Here is an 18,667-nt window from a genome sequence, read left to right on the forward strand (position 1 = left end):
CCTCGTCTATCACCTGTCACCTCTCATGTTCCTTCACTTCTTTCTTCCACGTTCAGATGCTTTTTTACACTCGACGGCCACTTTAATAGGTACAGGACCCTCACTGTGTCACCTGGTGTGTTCTGCTGCTGCCGGAGCTCCTCTGCTTTGACAACATTTGACGTGTTGTGTGTTTAAAGAGGCTTTTCTTCATACTTTGGTTGTGATGAGTGGTTATTGGAGTCATGTGGGACAGACCTTACCCCAGGCCACTGTCCTGTGTCCTGTATCACATGACCGCCCCTCGTCCATCACTGTGATCGGGGTGTGTGTGTGTGTGTGTGTGTGTGTGAATATTAAACGTCTTTTTCCTCAGGTCAACATTTTCTTCATGTGCTTGGCTCATATTTTTAAATCTTCGTGCAGAGAAATAAATAAACATGTGCTGCCGCCGCTGCCGCTGCTGCTTTGTTAGTCCGTGACCATTTTAGGGAATGAATAGTGTAGAGGTCAGAGGTCAGTGGATGTAAGGGAATATCCCTGTGACCCTGCAGTCGCCCACTGTGATGCACAGAGGAAATTAGAGAAGCTGTAGCCTGATTGATCGGCATTATCGTCAAATGTTGCTCAAATATAAGTGTTAATGTGACATTTTGCTAAATATTAGCATCAGAGAGGAGAAGGGGGCGGAGTTGAAGTGCATTCCCTTGCCCCGCCCATCGCACTAACATTGTATCACTGTGTTGGAGCATGAAAGAGCTGTGTTCCAGACAAAGTCGTACATCAGATAAAATCTGACCTGAAGCGGTCAAGTTTCAAACTTAAAACTTAAAACTTAAAGAAGCACGGACTCCATCTTCTGTCTTTTTATCGTTGTGATTTCTTCAGCGTTTGTTTAAGAATCTCTTGGACACACAGTGTGGTTTATATCCCACCTGAAACGTGTGAGTTATGAATTCAAACATCTGAAGATAAACATGATGAAACGTGTCATTTAATCGCTTATATTTGGAACTTTTGTGCAGAGAGGTTGTGGTGGCATGTCAGCTCGTTCTCTCTGTAAAAACAAAAACAACCGCCTCTTCATGAAAGTGAGGTTGATGGATTTTCCCTGAGTTCCACAGGAGTCTGGGATTGTCTGAATTGCATGTTGTCTGGAGGCAGTTCTTTCTTCATAGTTCATCAATAAATACCATAATAGTCCATTGACAGTTGCATTGTTATGAAAGAGTAAAATAAACTGTGTCTTGATTCACGTGTTGCACAATAAAGGGCTGATTTTCTAAATGATTGCAAGATAAACCACTTCCTCTCACGTTGTCGGGTCACGGCTGATGTGCTAAAACATGGTCCTGCTCCTTTAAACGCAGGTCCTCACAGTGTCAGCAGGTCAAGAGCCTCGGGAGTTTCCTCTGTGGTGACGTATGTCCTCGCCGCAGCCTCAGGGCGGGGACACTGAACCTGTAACCGCCGTCGCTGCAGAGCCCGCGGCGCTCGCTCCGTCTGGCGCCTGCTGCGCTCCGAGGCCCGCGCCGTGTTTCAGTTTCAGCTTCTTTTGTTCAGGAGGCAGCTGACTGGACAACAGCAGAGCCGTGATATTTCCTCTCTTTGTCTTCACTGTAACGAGGGACGTGAGAAGAGACCAGTGTGTGTCTGTGTGTGAGAGAAGAAGAGTCTGGGAGTCAGCGTCTGGTGTGTGATGTCATACACATGAGGCCGTCCTCACCTGAACTGATTTTACTAAGACTTTACTAAGAGAATTGAAGTCATGTGGTCTGTCTCGTGTCTCGCCCAAGTACACATCTGCATGTAGACAAGCGGAGCAGGGAATCGAACCTGGGAATTCAACCCACAACCTTCCAGTTGAAAGACAACTCGCCCTACCACTGAGGCACCGTGTCAACTGTTATCTTCTATCTTTTAAAAACTCTGTTTTAAATCCATCACAGTTTGGCTGGGAAAAGAAGAGAGGGGTGGGGCTTACTGAGATCGCAGCTAAGACCAGAAAATGAAGCCTACGATGAAGTATGTCAAAGCTGTATTCTCGTTAGTGTCCATCAGGGGGCGAAAAATAATACATCATGTCAGGCTCCACCCCCCTACTCACAGTGTGTGGGACATCTGCTGTCAATCATAGCACAGGCCCCGCCCTAAACGAATCGCTGCTTTCTGCTCAGTTTGACTCTGAATGGACTGTAATGTACAAAATGGTGCGCCATGCTGTATTGATGAAGAAGTGAAACTAGCGGCGCCCCCTGGTGGACATTCATGATTCAGACACTTGGTCATTACTTTCAGTTGAATTTACACTGGTCAACTCCATCTGTTTTCACTTCCAGTCGATTAACTGAAGCGTGGCTGGTTGTAGGAGCAGTAAAATACAGCGTCTGTTCTTTCCTGAATCATCAAATGTTCCTGAAGAGGCTTTAAATAGTCCACATTTCTGCGTCTCTGTGCTTGACTAACAAGGACAAGAGCTTTGTTTCTTCAGTTACAAGCAATTTGTAGCAGAACCTGTGAAGGTCAAAGGTCGCAGCGCTCTGACAACAGATGACGTACAAGCGTTAAAGAGCCGCAGAGAAACGTGATGAGTGGGGAGAAGATTTAGTGGCAGTCAGAGACTCAGACCATTAATGTGGAAATAATTAGGACGGAGCGAGTTCCTCAGCTGCTCGCAGACGCTTCAGGTCCTTCCTCAGCCTCAGCCTGATTCACTGAGAGATTTGAGCAAATTCTCATCAAGTGACTCAGTTTTTCTACAGTGAGGCTTCACCGCTGACTCATGTGTTATCTTTCCTCAATAAAAACAATTCATAAACAGAGAACTCTGCATGTCTGCGCCGTCCTCGCAGGCAAACCATCATCTGCTCTTTATCTGGGACACTTGACCTCGCAGCTGTCCTGTTAGCAGCTCCGCCGTCTGTCTTCTCGCTCTGGAGGAAGCGTGCGACCGCTCTTCCTCTGCATTCCAGTCTGCGAGAGGAATCTCTGTCTGAAAAACGCTCCCATCCAATAAAGTGGGAGCTCACACATGTTTGTGTAAGTGAGAGTGTGAGGGGAGCCAGCATCGCCATCGTCCGTCCACCTGGACGTCTGTGGCAGTTGGCCACCGCGTGCAGTCTCAGGCGAGGGAAACGTGTCTGCTTCAGGCTCCAGATGCGGCCGAGCTCACTCCGTAATTCAGAACAGGCCTCGCAGATCAAGGCATTTCCTCTGAACCTTCTCTGACATCCTTCCAAACTTTCATTAAAACTCCACACAGCCCAGAGCGGAGACGGTCTGCACCGGCCGCCGATGGGCGACGGCGTGTTTTTCTGTTTGTGGTTGGACGTGTTTGTCGGCGTCCACAGGAGCAGACTGGAATTCCTCACCATCAGGGGTCGAGGAAATGAGGCCAAGATTGTAATAAGCGTTCAAGGCCAAACACAGCCCTGAATGAAAGGGATAGAGCGTGTTTTTTTAAGGTGTGGTCGTTTGAGGTACTGACTCATATTCAGTTCACTACACCAGCACACAGCTGTCATCAGAGAACCAGAGAACCCACTCTCAGTGGGAGCACGGCTGCCAAAAACTGATTTGATCCGCTTAGTAAAAGACCCAGTAAATGAAATCTACATCAGCTCAAGTCTGTAATATGTTAAGAAGATGTTTGCCTCTTTATTTTGCTGTTGGACAGACTTTTCTCAATGGAAACTGACGTTTGTAAACCGCTCGCTCTCCCACACCAAACTCCATAGAGAAATCTGTCCATTTAACATCTCAGCACACAGGAGTTGTTGATCCACTGCTGCCTCCATCACTCAAAGCTCCTCACAGTTCAAATATCTTATGTTGTAAAAGTCTTACAAAGACAGATTCACCAAATCAAAGTGACTCAAAGTGACCACACGAGGCAGCAGTAGACCAGCAGCTCCTGTGTCTCGTGAGCTAAAATCACTGGTTTTCTCTATGGGGTTTGGTGTGGCAGAGAAACTTGAGTTTCCTGTTGGAAAAGTCTGTCTAACAGTGACATAAAGACGTGAACATAAAAGATAAAGATATCTCATGCAGACATAGATGTTTTCCTGGTGTCTCCACTGGCATGTTCTCACTCAGAGTCTGTCTGCTTGGATGCTCTGGGTTATAGACGGTGGCGTATATGTAAGAATACGTAAGATGCTGTATTTGTGTCATTGCCACTTTCAGTGTGGTGGATCATGTGTAGATAACAGGAGCAGATACAAATCCTTGTCTGAGCCTCTGACGCTGACGTCGGTGTTTAGGATTGGCTCTGTGTTCTGAAGGTGTGTGTGTGTGTGTGTGGAGGAAAAGGTCAGTGTATTTCCTGTGTGTTTCCACTCCCCCTCATCTTTCTCTTCTGTTCCCACGCCACTGACCCGATGAGTCACAATCACTTGGGGTCACTTTGAACCTCCTCTCAGAGAGATGCTCTGACATGTCATCGACGTGTGGCGTGGCAGCGTCGGTCTGTCGTCGTTCCACCGGAGGCAGAAGTGAGGCGGCGTTCCTCCTGACAGGTGACGTCGTGTGTGCGCCGGGGTCTAAAGGTCACGGCGGGGCTTCTTTAGAGCGGCCGATAAGCTGCCGTTTGACCTTATCACTGCTGCAGCTTAGACTGAGCTTTGTGACATATGATATGAAAGCAGCAGGGATGAAAGCGTCTCCTCGACACGTCAGCCCGCCGTCCATACCACAACAACGTATACATTACATCACCTGCAGCATCGGTACGTACACAGCAACACTCTTCTCTGTCTGTTCTTGAAGTGAAAACTTTTAACACAGAAAATCAGTGATTTTAACTCACTGGACACAGGAGCTGCTGGTCTACTGCTGCCTCGTGTGGTCACTTTGTGTCACTGTGGTAAATCTGAACAAAGGACTTCAAATGCTGAATTTATAAAATAAGACATGTGAACTGAAGTGAAGTGATGGAGGCAGCAGTGGATCAACAACTCATGTGTGCTGTGATGTTAAAATCACTGATTTTCTCTATGGGCTTTGGTGTGGGAGAGTGAGTGCTTTACAAACGACAGTTTCCTGTTGAAAAACAGTGACACATGTTACATGCAGACTTTATTTTGATGATCTTCACCAAAAGGAGAAAAAAACTCAAAATCTTCAGCCATATTTCAAATCAAAGTCGTAAAGTTGTAGTTTTATTGTAAGAATTACAGTTGTATTTGTCGTCCCTTGTTCCTTGAAGAACTGTGAGTCTGTGAGAACATGTCGTGTTCTGTGTGCGTGATAACAAAAGAAAAGAAACGTCCAATGAAACATGGAGAAAAACTGGGGGAGCCAACATTTTTTAGCTTTACGATACTTTTTAAATGCCATAAAATGCAGACAGTCGGGGATCGCGTTTCAAAAGCAGCAGCGTCTCCTGCCTCTGAAACATCTCTCATGTCTGGACAACACTCAAGTCCACGTCCACGGCTACAGGGCGACCAAAACAAGCCGCCGCGAGTAACCTGAGAGCGCTGACCTGGGCGACGGGCCGTATCAGGGGCGGGGTTATCGTCCAGATCTCTGGACCTTTTCCAGCCCATTCCGCCTCTGCTTGACCCCGCGACCTCGTGGCGGCTCTTCATGTGCCGCCGCTGTCCTCTGTCTTTATTCTGTGAGTGTGTTTGTGTTTGCCGAGCGCTTTTAGAAGCCCAGACGAGGTGTGTGAGCATCAGATAAGAGCTCAAGTGTGTGCGTGTGTGTCTGTGTGTGTGTGTGTCTGTGTGTGTGTGTGTGTGTGTGTGTGTGTGCGTGTGTGCGTGTAAACGGCTGCTGTTAGCAGCAGGTGTTTCAAGTTTTTCAGGATGGATGACAGTATCCAGTGTGTGTGTGTGTGTGTGTGTGTGACTTGACCATAAATTTACAAAATTGAAGGTTTCAATGTTTCTCATTCACCAAAGAAAAACAGATTTTAGCCACTTATCAAGAGACTCAGCTCATAACATTTATGTCAGCTTAGAAAATATGTTCACAGCTTTATCTCACTGTTATAAAAAAACCCGTTTCCAACAGGAAACTGAAGTTTATAAACCACTCACTCTCCCACACCAAAGCCCATAAAGAAAACCAGGGATTTTAGCTCACTGGAGAGCTGCTGCTCCTCTGCTGCCTCGTGTGGTCACTTTGTGTCACTGAGGTCAATCTGAACAAAGGATTTCAAACACAGAATTTTACAGAATAAGACATTTGATGTTAGTGATGGAGGCAGCAGTGGATCAACAACACCTGTGTGTGTGTGTGTGTGTGTGTGTGATGTTAAAATCACTGGTTTTCTCTATGGACTTTGGTGTGGGAGAGTGAGTGGTTTACAAACTTCAGTTTCCTGCTGGAAAAGTCTGTCTCACAGTGACGTAAAGACATCAACACATTCTCAAGATATCTTAAGAATATGTTCAGATATGTTAAACCTAAGCTGATGTGGATTTGAGGAGGTGAGTGTTTTATTAGGGGCTAAAATCAGTTTTTCTCGCCGTGTTCTCAGAGCTTCTGCGTCTCCGGCTTGTTCTCGGCAAAGTCGGTGCTGAAAAATGATTGTGTGAGCACCTCATATAAGTCAACACTTAAGAAAAGCCTGAACTATCACTTTAAGTGAATAAAATAGTGACCTGAGTCTTTAGGTCAAGAGGCGAGATGATGGAATTCTTCAGAATGTGTCTCTTCTCATCAAAGAGTGCTTCCTCCCACATCCTGTGAGTTTACACTGGGTTTTTATGTGTCCAAATTCACTCTTTATGATCATTTTTGTGCGGGAACAGAGACCTTCTGCTTATTTTACCCACGACCTTCCGTGACCTCCCTTCGTCCGGCAGGAGTTTTTCAGGCCGACGGCTGCCTGTGCTTCCACCGCGCCTCCCAGGAGAGTTGGCAGGGATTCACAGAGCAGCCTGTCAAAATGTTGATGCTAAACGTACAAATGTTCCGCTCCAAAGTGACTTTAAAAGGGAAACATGTGTTTGGGCCCAGGCAGAAATGATGAGGTGGCGTGGACATGCAGATGCACTCAGCTTCCCCCTGAATCTCCTCACAGACGTCCAGGATGAGAATGTCAAGTATTTTCTTTGGCCGCGCTCGTTGTAAATCTAACGGTGTAAACAGAGCAGGTCTCAGCGCTGCTCGCCGGTGCCCAGAAGCTGCGTTTTATTTTTTTGGACGTGGTTGACATTTTGCATTAAAGGCATTTGGGCTAAAGCTGTTATCCAGGTCAGCTAAGAGTGAGCGCAGGCTTAGATTACAATCCCAGCTGCAGCGCTAAGATACGACGGGCCGGGCTGCGAGAATGGCTGATGAGTGAGGAAGAACTTTTAAGAAAGGATTAAATATTAATGCAGGGTTTTCCGTGTTCCTGATGCAAGCAGAGTTAGTCTCTACAGTGTCAGAGGGAAACCGCATTTCACCCATGTTTGGCTGCTGTGATCTGATTCAAGTTATTCTGAGTTTATTATAAGAGCTCAAATAACAGTCCGATCAGTCACTGATCAATGAAAGTGTCATTTGTTTACAGAGTTTGAAAGCTCATCGCTGTTGCTGTGGTTACAGCCTAGCCTCTGCACTGCTCCTCTGTGACATTCAGAAAAACTCTGTTGGTCCTGTTTTATTTTGAAAACTGTGGCGCTGTGTGTCGTTTTGGAAAACTGCAAAATCAGGTTGAAAACTGTGGGGTTGTGTCATTTATTTAGAAAACTCCGTGATTGTTTCAGAAGATGCATGCTTGTGACTTTAATTTGAAAAACTGTGGGACTGTGTTTCAGTGTGAGACTGGACGCTGCTTCCTGTTTACACCTGAACGGTTGTATGTTGGGGAATAACCACGCGATAAAAGAACGTTGAATTCTCTGACAGGGTGAAAAGGTCACTTTGTGTTTATTGTTTGCGAGTTTTACCGGCGGCACAGTTGAGGCCTCTGCTCTCACACGACTTCCCACTCAATCACATCTGCGGCAGTGGAGAAGTGAAGTGTTCGGGAGTCAACAGGGCGACAGGTTGAAGTAGGGAGGAGAAAGACGGCAGCGACGCTGGGACTCGAGGACTTTGAGTTCTGGGTGTCAGCGGTGGTTTTGAGAGAGGGGATTAAATTAAGGAGCGGAGCGTCGTCGGGGGTTTGAGGCGGACTCGAGAGCTCGCCGGTCTTTTCTTGAGTGGCGGGCAGCTGCAGCTGCAGCAGGCATTCCTCCTGTGACCGCCCGTCACCAGCACCTCTTAAAAAGCGGAAGGGTGGACTGTGAGCCGCACGTCCCGCGCTTCAACCTCAGACCGACTTCTACCACGACTCACCCCATGTTTCAAGTTTTTACAACGTCGCTGACAAGGCTTCAGGCCTCGGTGCGGCGGACGCTGTGAGATGTGAGATCAGGGAAATAACGTTCGGCTGTTTGCTGAGCAAATCACTGCTGACATGAAGTGTGTTTTTCCTACAATATTCACAGTTGGAGATATTTTACAATGAAATCTACATCAGCTGCGACAGCTGAAGAACATGTTCATGTCTTTATGTCACTGAAGTTTGTAAACCACTCACTCTCCCACACCAAACCCCATAGAGAAAATAGTGATTTTAGCTCGATTTTAGCTCCTGGGACACAGGAGCTGCTGGTCTACTGCTGCCTCGTGTGGTCACTTTGTGTCACTGAGGTTAATCTGAACAAAGAATTTCAAACACAGAATTTTATGTAATAAGACATTTGAACTTAGTGATGGAGGCAGCAGTGGATCAACAGCTCCTGTGTGCTGTGATGTTAAAATCACTGATTTTCTCTGTGAGAGAGCGGGACCATCATCCACGGCTTGTTGTCAGGATTTTCCATGTTTTATGTCACACTCTGTAACATTAGCAGGGATTTAGGCAGCTAATCAGTGTTTACACGACAGCAGCAGCAGCAGCAGCAGCAGCAGCAGCAGCAGCAGCAGTAGTGATGGAGCAGGTCCAGAATCATAAAAACAGTTCTAGAGGTTGAGTTCCAGTCCAGACTTTCTCACAGGACTAATAGGATTCCTGCAGATTTACACAGACTAAGCCTGTGAGACAGAGTTTATGATGCCGTGGCCTCGACTGACACTGAAACTCACTGTGAACCAGACGAACAGGAGACGTGATTATCAGCTTTTATTCATGAATGATGGAACTGTGATCACATGATCTTTAGTTACATCACAGCTGGAAAAGAGTTAATGAATGAATGAATGAATGAATCTTCTCCATCAGTTTCTCTTTAAGGAAATCATCCTTCATCTTTAGGCCTTCATTTTATCTCCTCCTCTTCCTCCTCTTTCTTTTCTTTTTCTTCCCCATGCTCCTGATTTGTCATTTCCATTCCCTCCTCTTCATATCTTTAAATTTTGTCTTTTATTTATCTTTAATTTATTGATCTGCAGCATATTTTCGACCTCCTTAAAAGAAATGACAATAGAATAAAATATAAGCAGAAATGTAATGAACAAAGTAATTAAACTGAAAACAAAGCAAAGTGTGTGGGGGGGTGCAGTGTTTGTGAAAGGGAGGAGTGTGTGTGTGGCGGGGGGGGGGTTAGGATTTTTTCCCCTTTGATGAATTCGTCCAGAGGTCAAGTTCACGAGGTTGGCGTGCGTAGAAATCCTCGAGGCTTATCTCTCTGAAGAGACGAGTGAGACAACACAGAGAAAGAGGACGGGGGGGGCACTGTGTGTCCATCTGGTCTGGAGAGGGGAGGGGGGGTGAGGAAGATAGAGGAAGGATGAATGGATGAGTGACCACTGTGAGGGAAGAGAAACACGTATCCAAACAAAATTTATTTTAGTTTAATTAAATCTTCTTGACTCAGGTTGATGAAGGATGCGGTTGCCATGGAAACCAACTCTGGGACAACCACATGACCATGACCCCATGGGAGGAAAATATGAAGTTTCTTCATTTCTAACAAGGATTTGTGGTGGTTGAGTGCAGGGGGTGGAGCTATGCTATTATTATAATAATAATAACAACAATAATAATAATAATAATGATGGAAGTAAAGAGGAAGTGAGACAAATTTGTTGTTATTGCAGTTTATGACGAGCCGCGGTGCATTCAGGGACAATGAAGAATAACAATAAAGAAAAAACAGGACGTGAAAGTAAACATTTCTAAATCATAAGAAGTTTGTCTTTTAGTTTTTGCGTCATCATTCAGATCGGTGTGTCTCAATCCCTGTGTGTGTGTGTGTGTGTGTGTGTGTGTGTGTGTGTGTGTGTGTGTGTGTGTGTGTGTGTGTGTGTCACAGTAGTGTCGTGATTCAGTTTTCTGAAGTGATGCTGATGGGAAACGAGTGAGTGTTCTAACAGGAAGACACGCAGAGATAAACGCACATGTACGTACGTTTGTGGAAGCTGAATCATCTGTGTTTGGACCAAAGTAAAATGAAGAAATATAAAAGAATCCTCTCTGTCAATGCACTTTGAGTTTGTGTGGGTTTCTGTGAGGTTTTTCAATCTTCATTTGTAGAACATAATATTTCACATTTGTGCTGTTTGTGACGGCACCGCCTTTAAAACTCCCCTTTAATTTTCTCATGGATGTTTACAGATGCTCTTCTCTCTGAAAAGACATTCAAGAAAACAACATTAAATATCTGTGTAGTTGAAGAATATTTGATCTGCTCATTGGTTGACACAGGGAGGAGGAAGGGGAACACAAACGATATCAATGGACAGGAATTAGCCAAAACAAAAAGGTCAAAGTCAAGAGAACACTGCAAAAACTTAGCCAAAAATAGATCAAAGTCAAGAGAACACTGCAAAAACTTAAATAGATCAAAGTCAAGAGAACACTGCAAAAACTTAGCCAAAAATAGATCAAAGTCAAGAGAACTGCAAAAACTTAAATAGATCAAAGTCAAGAGAACACTGCAAAAACTTAGCCAAAAATAGATCAAAGTCAAGAGAACACTGCAAAAACTTAAATAGATCAAAGTCAAGAGAACACTGCAAAAACTTAGCCAAAAATAGATCAAAGTCAAGAGAACACTGCAAAAACCTAGCCAAAAATAGATCAAAGTCAAGAGAACACTGCAAAAACTTAGCCAAAAATAGATCAAAGTCAAGAGAACACTGCAAAAACTTAAATAGATCAAAGTCAAGAGAACACTGCAAAAACTTAGCCAAAAATAGATCAAAGTCAAGAGAACTGCAAAAACTTAAATAGATCAAAGTCAAGAGAACACTGCAAAAACTTAGCCAAAAATAGATCAAAGTCAAGAGAACTGCAAAAACTTAAATAGATCAAAGTCAAGAGAACACTGCAAAAACTTAGCCAAAAATAGATCAAAGTCAAGAGAACACTGCAAAAACTTAGCCAAAAATAGATCAGTCAAGAGAACACTGCAAAACCTTAGCCAAAAATAGATCAAAGTCAAGAGAACACTGCAAGATATTGAAATCAACATTAAAATTAAAAAAGTCAAAAACAGTTAAAGGTTAGACAGAAATACACAGTAGGAATGATAGAACATGCAAAAATAGGCACATTTTACATACATTTTAAAGTTGTGTCTTTAATGCAGCTGTGACCGTGTCTCTGTCATCGACTTGTTTCCTCAGGCTCCCGCTCTTGGTCGTCAGGTCGCGCAGCGTTCACAAAAACCTCAGCTAACAGAGTCCAGCTGCGTCGCTGCGACTGTCTCTGAGCGCTGAGGACAAATCGGATCCTCTTGATCCGGTGCATCACCTCGTCTTCCTCTGTCGTCCTCCTCGTTTCTGTCTCAGTGGTGGCGCGGTGGTCTGGCGGTCGGGTGGTCAAACCTCGCAGGAAATAAAACCGCAGCTTTGAATGAATGGGACGGGGTTTTTTTGTTTCACAGATTCCTCAACAGGTTGAATGTTGTTGTGGAGGACAGTCGGTGCATTTCTAACTTCTTTAGGTCTGTGCGTGTCTCGCTGTGTCCTCTGGGTTTTTGGGTTCAGGTTGAACACTTGCACGTCTCTGTCTCTATTTTTGTCCTCGTGGAGTCTGAGGCGAGGAGTGCTTTGATGAGATGAAGTCGGCGGTGGACGAGGACGCGGCGACGAACATTACTGACCGTTCAAAGAGGACGTTTGATGAGGGCGCAGCAGTGGGAGGCAGGGATCGAGCTCCGAACATGTGGTGAACGTGTGGCTTGAACTCTCTCTGAACCCCCTTCACCACCACGGCTCTGCATGGGACTCATTAGCGAATGTTCAGAGGGTGTTTACGTCGCTGGCGTGCAGTTGGACGCGGCGGCGGCGTTGAATGAAGCCGTGTGTGAACACGCACAGAACATGAGGGTTTTTAACAACATCAAAGGCGACACGTGGATCTGACCTTGTTTTCCCGCCTTTATGAGGGCTGATGGGTGCAACCTGTGGCTGCCGCGGCAACAGCTGCAAGCAACCAGCGTCAAATCAAAGTAGCCTTCAATTAATTTTATTATTACAAGCCCACAGTTTTCAAAATAAAAGTCCCAGCTTCTGTTTGTCCACATTAAAACGAAACCCTACAGTTGTCAAAGTAATAGTCCCATTTTCTGATTGTCTACCCTTAAATATAACCCTGCAGTTTTCAAGATCAAAGTCTTGGTTTATTTTTGTCCACATTAAAACAAAACGCTGCAGTTTTCAAGATGAAAGTCTCACTTTATGTCTGTCCACATTAAAACTCAAGCCTGAAGTTTTCAAGATCAAAGTCCCAGTTTATGTTTGTCCACATTAAAACGAAACCCTGCAGTTGTCAAAGTAAAAGTCATATTTTCTGATTGTCCACACTAAAACTCAACCCTGCAGTTTTCAAAATGAAACTCAAATTTTCTCTTCTTTCATACTGAAACTCAACACTAAATTTTTCAAAATAAAAGTCTCAGCTCCTGTTGTTGCAGCTGCAAAATACAAGCAGTATTTCTGGAAGTCTTACTTTTAGAAGCGGGAACACTTGAGTAGTGTGGATGTCAAGCGTAAGCATAGCAACATTTAAACTTCAGTCACAACACTGACCCTGATTAAAAGGCCAGAATCTTTTATCCTAAGCCGTTTAAATAAACCTCGTCAAACATGTTCCTGTTTCTTTTTCTCTGAATCGGATCTGGGTTAAAACCCGGGTCACGACTTGTTGACTTTTTCCAGTTTCCTTCCGCCCAAAGGCCAACCTTTTGTTTTCATTCGCAGCGTTAAATTGATTTACGCTAATCAGCTAATGAATCGTTTAATCCAGGAGCAGATTAGAGAGAGGAGGACACTGAATCCTGGCATGACTCACAGCAGCGCCGCAGGATGATTAAAGTCATAGAGAGGGGGCGCTGCAGCACGGCCACGCGTCCTTCAGGCTGAGTGATGTGGATCAATGCTCCTGTAGCTCCTGTAGCTTCTGTAGCTCCTGTAGCTCCTGTAGCTCCTGTAATTCCTGTAGTTCCTGTAGCTCCTGTAGTTCATGTAGCTCCTGTAGTTCCTGTAGCTCCTGTAGTTCATGTAGCTCCTGTAGTTCCTGTAGCTCCTGTAGTTCCTGTAGCTCCTGTAGTTCCTGTAGCTCCTGTAGTTCCTGTAGCTCATGTAGTTCCTGTAGTTCATGTAGTTCCTGTAGTGCAGACAGCTGGCTCGTCTGATCCCCGCTGATTGGTTTTAGTGGCACAGATAAAGCTGATTAGCACCATGTTGCTAGTCTCGCTAGCCCGCACACTGATGTTTTTTTTCCGTCGGCAGGTGGGAAAGAAGAGAATGTCCCCTCAGAGTGCTGGAGGAGGAGGAGTCAGCTGAGGCCACGCCCTCGTTTCACCAACCTCCGCTGACCCTCAGCTGAAGTGAAGATACAGTAAGTTTGGATTTATTTATGAGGAGCTTTTAGCAGGAGAACAGGAGCTGAAGTTCTTCATATTTAAAAAGGTGAGGCTGTGGTTTCATCGTCCATTAACAGCTGATCACAAGTGTGGACGAGCTTTCAGTCCTATCACATGATCCTTCACACACTTCTTCTCTCAAACTGAAGCTGAAACTGTCTCAGCTTTATTCCTGAAGTTCACAAGTAGACAGGATGTGGAGAGGAGACGGAAGAGAGGAAAAAGGATAGGAGACTATCAGACAGGTGGTGAGGAAATGAGAAGAGAAAACAAGTCGATGAGGAGAGGAGACAAGTATAGATGAGGGGAGACAAGTTAGGAATTAATTAGAGTAGACAAATAAAGGAGAGGAAAAGAGGAAATGAGGAGAAATGACAAGTAGGTAGGACATGAGGAAGGGGGTAGATAGGAAATGGAGATAAGTCAAGGAAAAGGGCAGAGGAAAAGAGAAAAGATTAGGGAAGGGGAGGAAGCAGAGGACAGAAAGAAAACGATGGAAGAAGTTGAGACGAGGAGACACGGGAAGAAGAAACGAGAGAGAAGAGAAGACTAGAGCAAGCAGAGATAGGAAACAAGGAGATGAGACAAGAGAGAGGAGGAGAGGAGATGAGGAGAGTAGAGACAATAGAGAGGCAAGGAGACAAACAGGAAACGAGGTGAGGTAGAGCAGAGGGCACAGACAAGAAAGAAAGGAGACTAGGAGAGGAGAAAGGAGACATTTGTTCATGTCTCCTGCAACATCATCCTTCTCTCTCTCTCTCTCTGTCTCTCTCTTGCTCTCTCTCTCTCTCTCTCTCCTCTGGTCGTTATTATTCTTTAAAATATCCAGAAACTGGATCTTGTGGCGTTTGTTACCAAAATAAAAGTCTTTATATTTGTCAGTGTCTGGCGACAGCGTGAACACAGACGCATCATGTTTTCAGGTCGTCTGTGTCATTGTTGTGAACATGAGACGTCAAAAACAGCTCCAGGCTGCGAGTTCACCTGTTTTCACAGACGTCATGTGACCTCACACATTCATCTTAATACATCTGAGTAAAGTGGACATTTGTAACGAGCGGGACGATGTGTCACCTGATCACCTGATGTTCTCACTTTAATCTGTGAAGATAAACATGACTGTGGCGAGCTGCGTGTGCGTGTTATTGTAAGAGCAGGATGAAGAAAAAGCACCCGGCGTTCTCTTTGAAGATGTGAAACACTGCGGCGTTTATGGACACATCCGTTACCGTCGACGACGAGACGCCGAGTTCACGCTCGGAGCAAAGTCCCATAGATCAGTCTTTTAAAAGCAGTTTGTGCTGCTTTATTATGATCACATTTGACTTACGCTGGTTTTAACCACCACACTTTGACATTTCCTGACTTAAAGGTTCAGTCCCTCTTTTTTTCTCATTTTATCTTTAATCAAAAGATGACAGGAGTTGTTTTTTTGAAGTGCTCCACCGCTTCTAAAGTGCTGTTTTAATCTTGTGGTGTCGCGGTTTACGCCGCGCTGCGTCTCGACCACATGTGAAGCGTCGTGCGGACGGCTCGGGATGTATTTACACCGCTCAGATTACAGGGCTGCAGCGACACACACACACACACACACACACACACAGAACATCCTAATCCAGACAGAGAGAAGATGGCCTGAGAAATTCTTCAGCCATGCATATATTGTGATGTTGTTTTGTTGTTATGGAGCGATGAGTTGAAGCGAGCGCGCTCCCCGGCCCTGAGTCGTGTTTCGCCCCACGCTCGCGTTCAAAAAGGCTTCAAGAAAGAAAGTTTGTGCTCAAACTAAACACAGAGAAGAGGCCGGGTATCCAGTGTCCGCACTTAAAAGGTGAAAATCAACCTCTGTGCCTTTAACAGAGCTGCCCATTGTCTGACGGTTTACAAAAGCCACCTCGCCTAAGACGGGAGTTTAAAGCAGCGAGTGCAGATTGAGTTACGATGTATCTGCCGCGGCGCTGCCAAGTTTTCAATTGTGTTTCATGTCGGGTTTTCAGCGCGAACAAAGCCGGCTACAGTTGAACTGTGGGTTACGCTCAGAGCGGAAGACAGCGCTGGAGATGTACACTGAGATATTTTCATAGTACTATCATAGTCGTCTCACTTCAAAGCTGCACAAACATGACTGCCACCAGACCACGACCCACGACCCACGACCCCCGACCCCGCCGTGATGCGTGACCACGAGTCGTCTGCTCCTCCAAAGTTCATGAAAAGGTGAAAATAATTCAGGTTATGATATCTACGTCACATGTTCACGTCTTTATCTCACTGGAAACTGAAGTTTGTAAAGCACTCACTCTCCCACACCAAAGCCCAGAGAGAAAATCAGTGACGTTTAACGTCACAGCACACAGGAGCTGCTGCTCTACTGCTGCCTCGTGTGGTCACATTGTGTCACTGCAGTCAATCTGAATGATTACAAAATAAGACGTTTAAACTCAACAACTCCTGTGTGTGTGTGATGTTAAAATCCCTGATATTCTGTGGGAGAGTGAGTGCTTTACAAACTTCAGTTTTACTCAAAGAAAAACAGATTTTATCAGTTCACCAAAATGACATGATGATTTATTTCAAGTCTTTTTCAGAGTGGTCATCAACTTTTTACAGCCTGGTGTAAACTTTTGAGGAAATGATGACTGTGATGATAATTCCTGGATTTAACTGTGGTTAAAAAGCATCTGCTGAGGGAGTGAAGAAAATATCTCCTATTTCCTCATAACATTGCAATTTTGTCTGCATAAAATACAAACTTCCTCAATAAAAACCTCAACAATCCTTCAAAACGCTGGACTGTTGCTCTCAGGTTGAGCTCTGTTGTTATATTGAATATAAATATAAAAACACAACTTCCTTCAAGAAGGTAATAAATAGAAAGTAATTAGGTTTTGTCCTGACTGACTGACTGACTGACTGTCTGACTGACTGACTGACTGACTGACTGTCTGACTGACTGTCTGACTGACTGACTGACTGACTGTCTGTCTGTCTGTCTGACTGTCTGACTGACTGACTGACTGTCTGACTGTCTGACTGTCTGACTGACTGGAGCAGTGCTAATGCTAATCAGGATTTAGCTGCTCCATGAATTCCCTGCCTGATAAGATTTTAATGTCTTAATGTTGCAGATATTAATCTGCTCAGAAGCGTCTCTCTCTCTCTGTGCTAATCCCCCCGGGGCGTCGTCCTGCAGCCGCGTGTCCATGGTTACGGCGCCTGAGGGCGTGCACTCCACCTCGCTGTCCGTCTCCCACAGAACGAGCGCTGCACCCTCTGTGTCTTCATGTCTCTGCAGAAACAGCGTTGGCTCAGTGACGTCCCGCCACAGACCACACTGTGACCCGCTTAGAGTCCGGGAACCTCGGGTTAGGAAACTGATGTGTATGTGATGGCGGAGCGTCCCGTCAATCTGGGCCACGGCATTAACAGCAGCAGGGATTATGATGTGCTGTCCTGCGCCCTTATGCTTTCACACATGACAACAAACAAACAAACAAACAACGCGTGCAGACGAGATTAGAGCGCCGTCCACGCCGTCTGCAGCTGAGCTCCCACTCTTCACGGATTAACGTGAAAATGAAACCACGGCTTCCTTCCTCATAACTCTCATTCATTTTAGTTTCAGATTACAAGATTAAATTAGCAGTGTATTTTAAATTATGGTATTTGGTTGTGTTATCCTTTAAATCCTCACATAGAGTCACAAGAGTAGTAATAATGGTTTAACGTTACAAATTAAAGTCATCATTTAGGGTTAAAGTCAATTTTAGGTTCAGATTGCATTTTAAATTAGAATCTATAGGTTTAGTCATAGGATTATGTTTAGATTGACTGAAAATTAGGAGTTTAAAATCCTAAAATTGTGTGTTACTTCACAATTTCTATATTTAATGTAGTCCATTCAACGTAAAGCCATAATTTTGAGATTAAATGTCCATTCGAAGGACACACAGATTAAAAGGTTAAAATCACAAACCTGAGGTCAGAATATTAAATTGAAGTCATATTTTGGGACCAGTCATAATTTAATCCAGTTCAGAGCAGCGTAGTTAACCACAGATTAAGAAAGGACTGTTAAATAATATTAAAAAAAGTTGAATTAAAGTCGCGACATGAGACCAATTTGTTTGAGAACACGTGAAAGTGCAACTTCAAAGAAGAAGAAGGAGATAATGACATTGCCTTGACATTGTGTAGGCTTTAATGTAGTGTGTGCGTGTGTGTGTGTGTGTGTGTGTGTGTGCGGGCGTATGTGTGTGTGTGTGTGTGTGTCTGTCTGTGTGTCTGTCTGTGTGTTTGTGTGTGTGTGTGTGTGTGTGTGTGTGGTAAAGACCCCTTCGTGCCAAGCGAGCGTCCTCAGTCCCAACAAAAGCCTCTAATGCAGATTTAGATTTTCAATCCTTTGCCACAATTCTGTTCACTTTGGCGAGTCAACAAGCAACAATCTGTTCACCCCGACTCCTCACCTCAGAGCAGGAGGAGCACGAGGAGCGAGGTGGAGGTGCTTTTAGCAGGACAAGAGGAGGAGGAGGAGGAGGAGGAGAAGAAGAAAATCCTAATTACAGGTTGGAAAAGCCTGAAAGCGCAGCAGAAAAGTGCCCGGCTTAGGGGCCTCTTGTTTGTTGTGGTAATTATTGCAGCCTGCAGACTGTTACTAATCCATAATACTCCTAACAGAGCACAAGACGCTACTTTTAGGGAGATCTGTAACCAACGCACTGCCATCATCCTGCTGCTGCTGCTGCTGCTGCTGCTGCTGCCGCTGTCAGGAAGGTCCGTCAGGAACAATGAATGAATGAGTGAGCGGTTATGGCAAAAATCAGGAAAAATAGCAAATATAACAGAAAACATAGATAGAATTTTAATAAATGACTACTAATGACATACTAATG

General features: G+C 44.8%; 1 protein-coding gene across 2 annotated transcripts in view; it reads left to right on the top strand.

Annotated features, from left to right (window-relative positions):
• LOC131451215 (ras-related protein ralB-B-like) overlaps positions 1-18,667 on the top strand; it is a 130,313-nt gene that overhangs the window by 49,721 nt on the left and 61,925 nt on the right. For both annotated transcript variants that reach the window (XM_058622289.1, XM_058622290.1), the window contains one exon: positions 13,642-13,750. The gene's annotated coding sequence lies outside the window, so the exon portion shown is untranslated. The remainder of the gene's footprint in view (positions 1-13,641; positions 13,751-18,667) is intronic.

This window comes from Solea solea, chromosome 2, assembly GCF_958295425.1.
Source record: "Solea solea chromosome 2, fSolSol10.1, whole genome shotgun sequence".
In the NCBI taxonomy this organism is placed as follows: Eukaryota; Metazoa; Chordata; class Actinopteri; order Pleuronectiformes; family Soleidae; genus Solea; species Solea solea.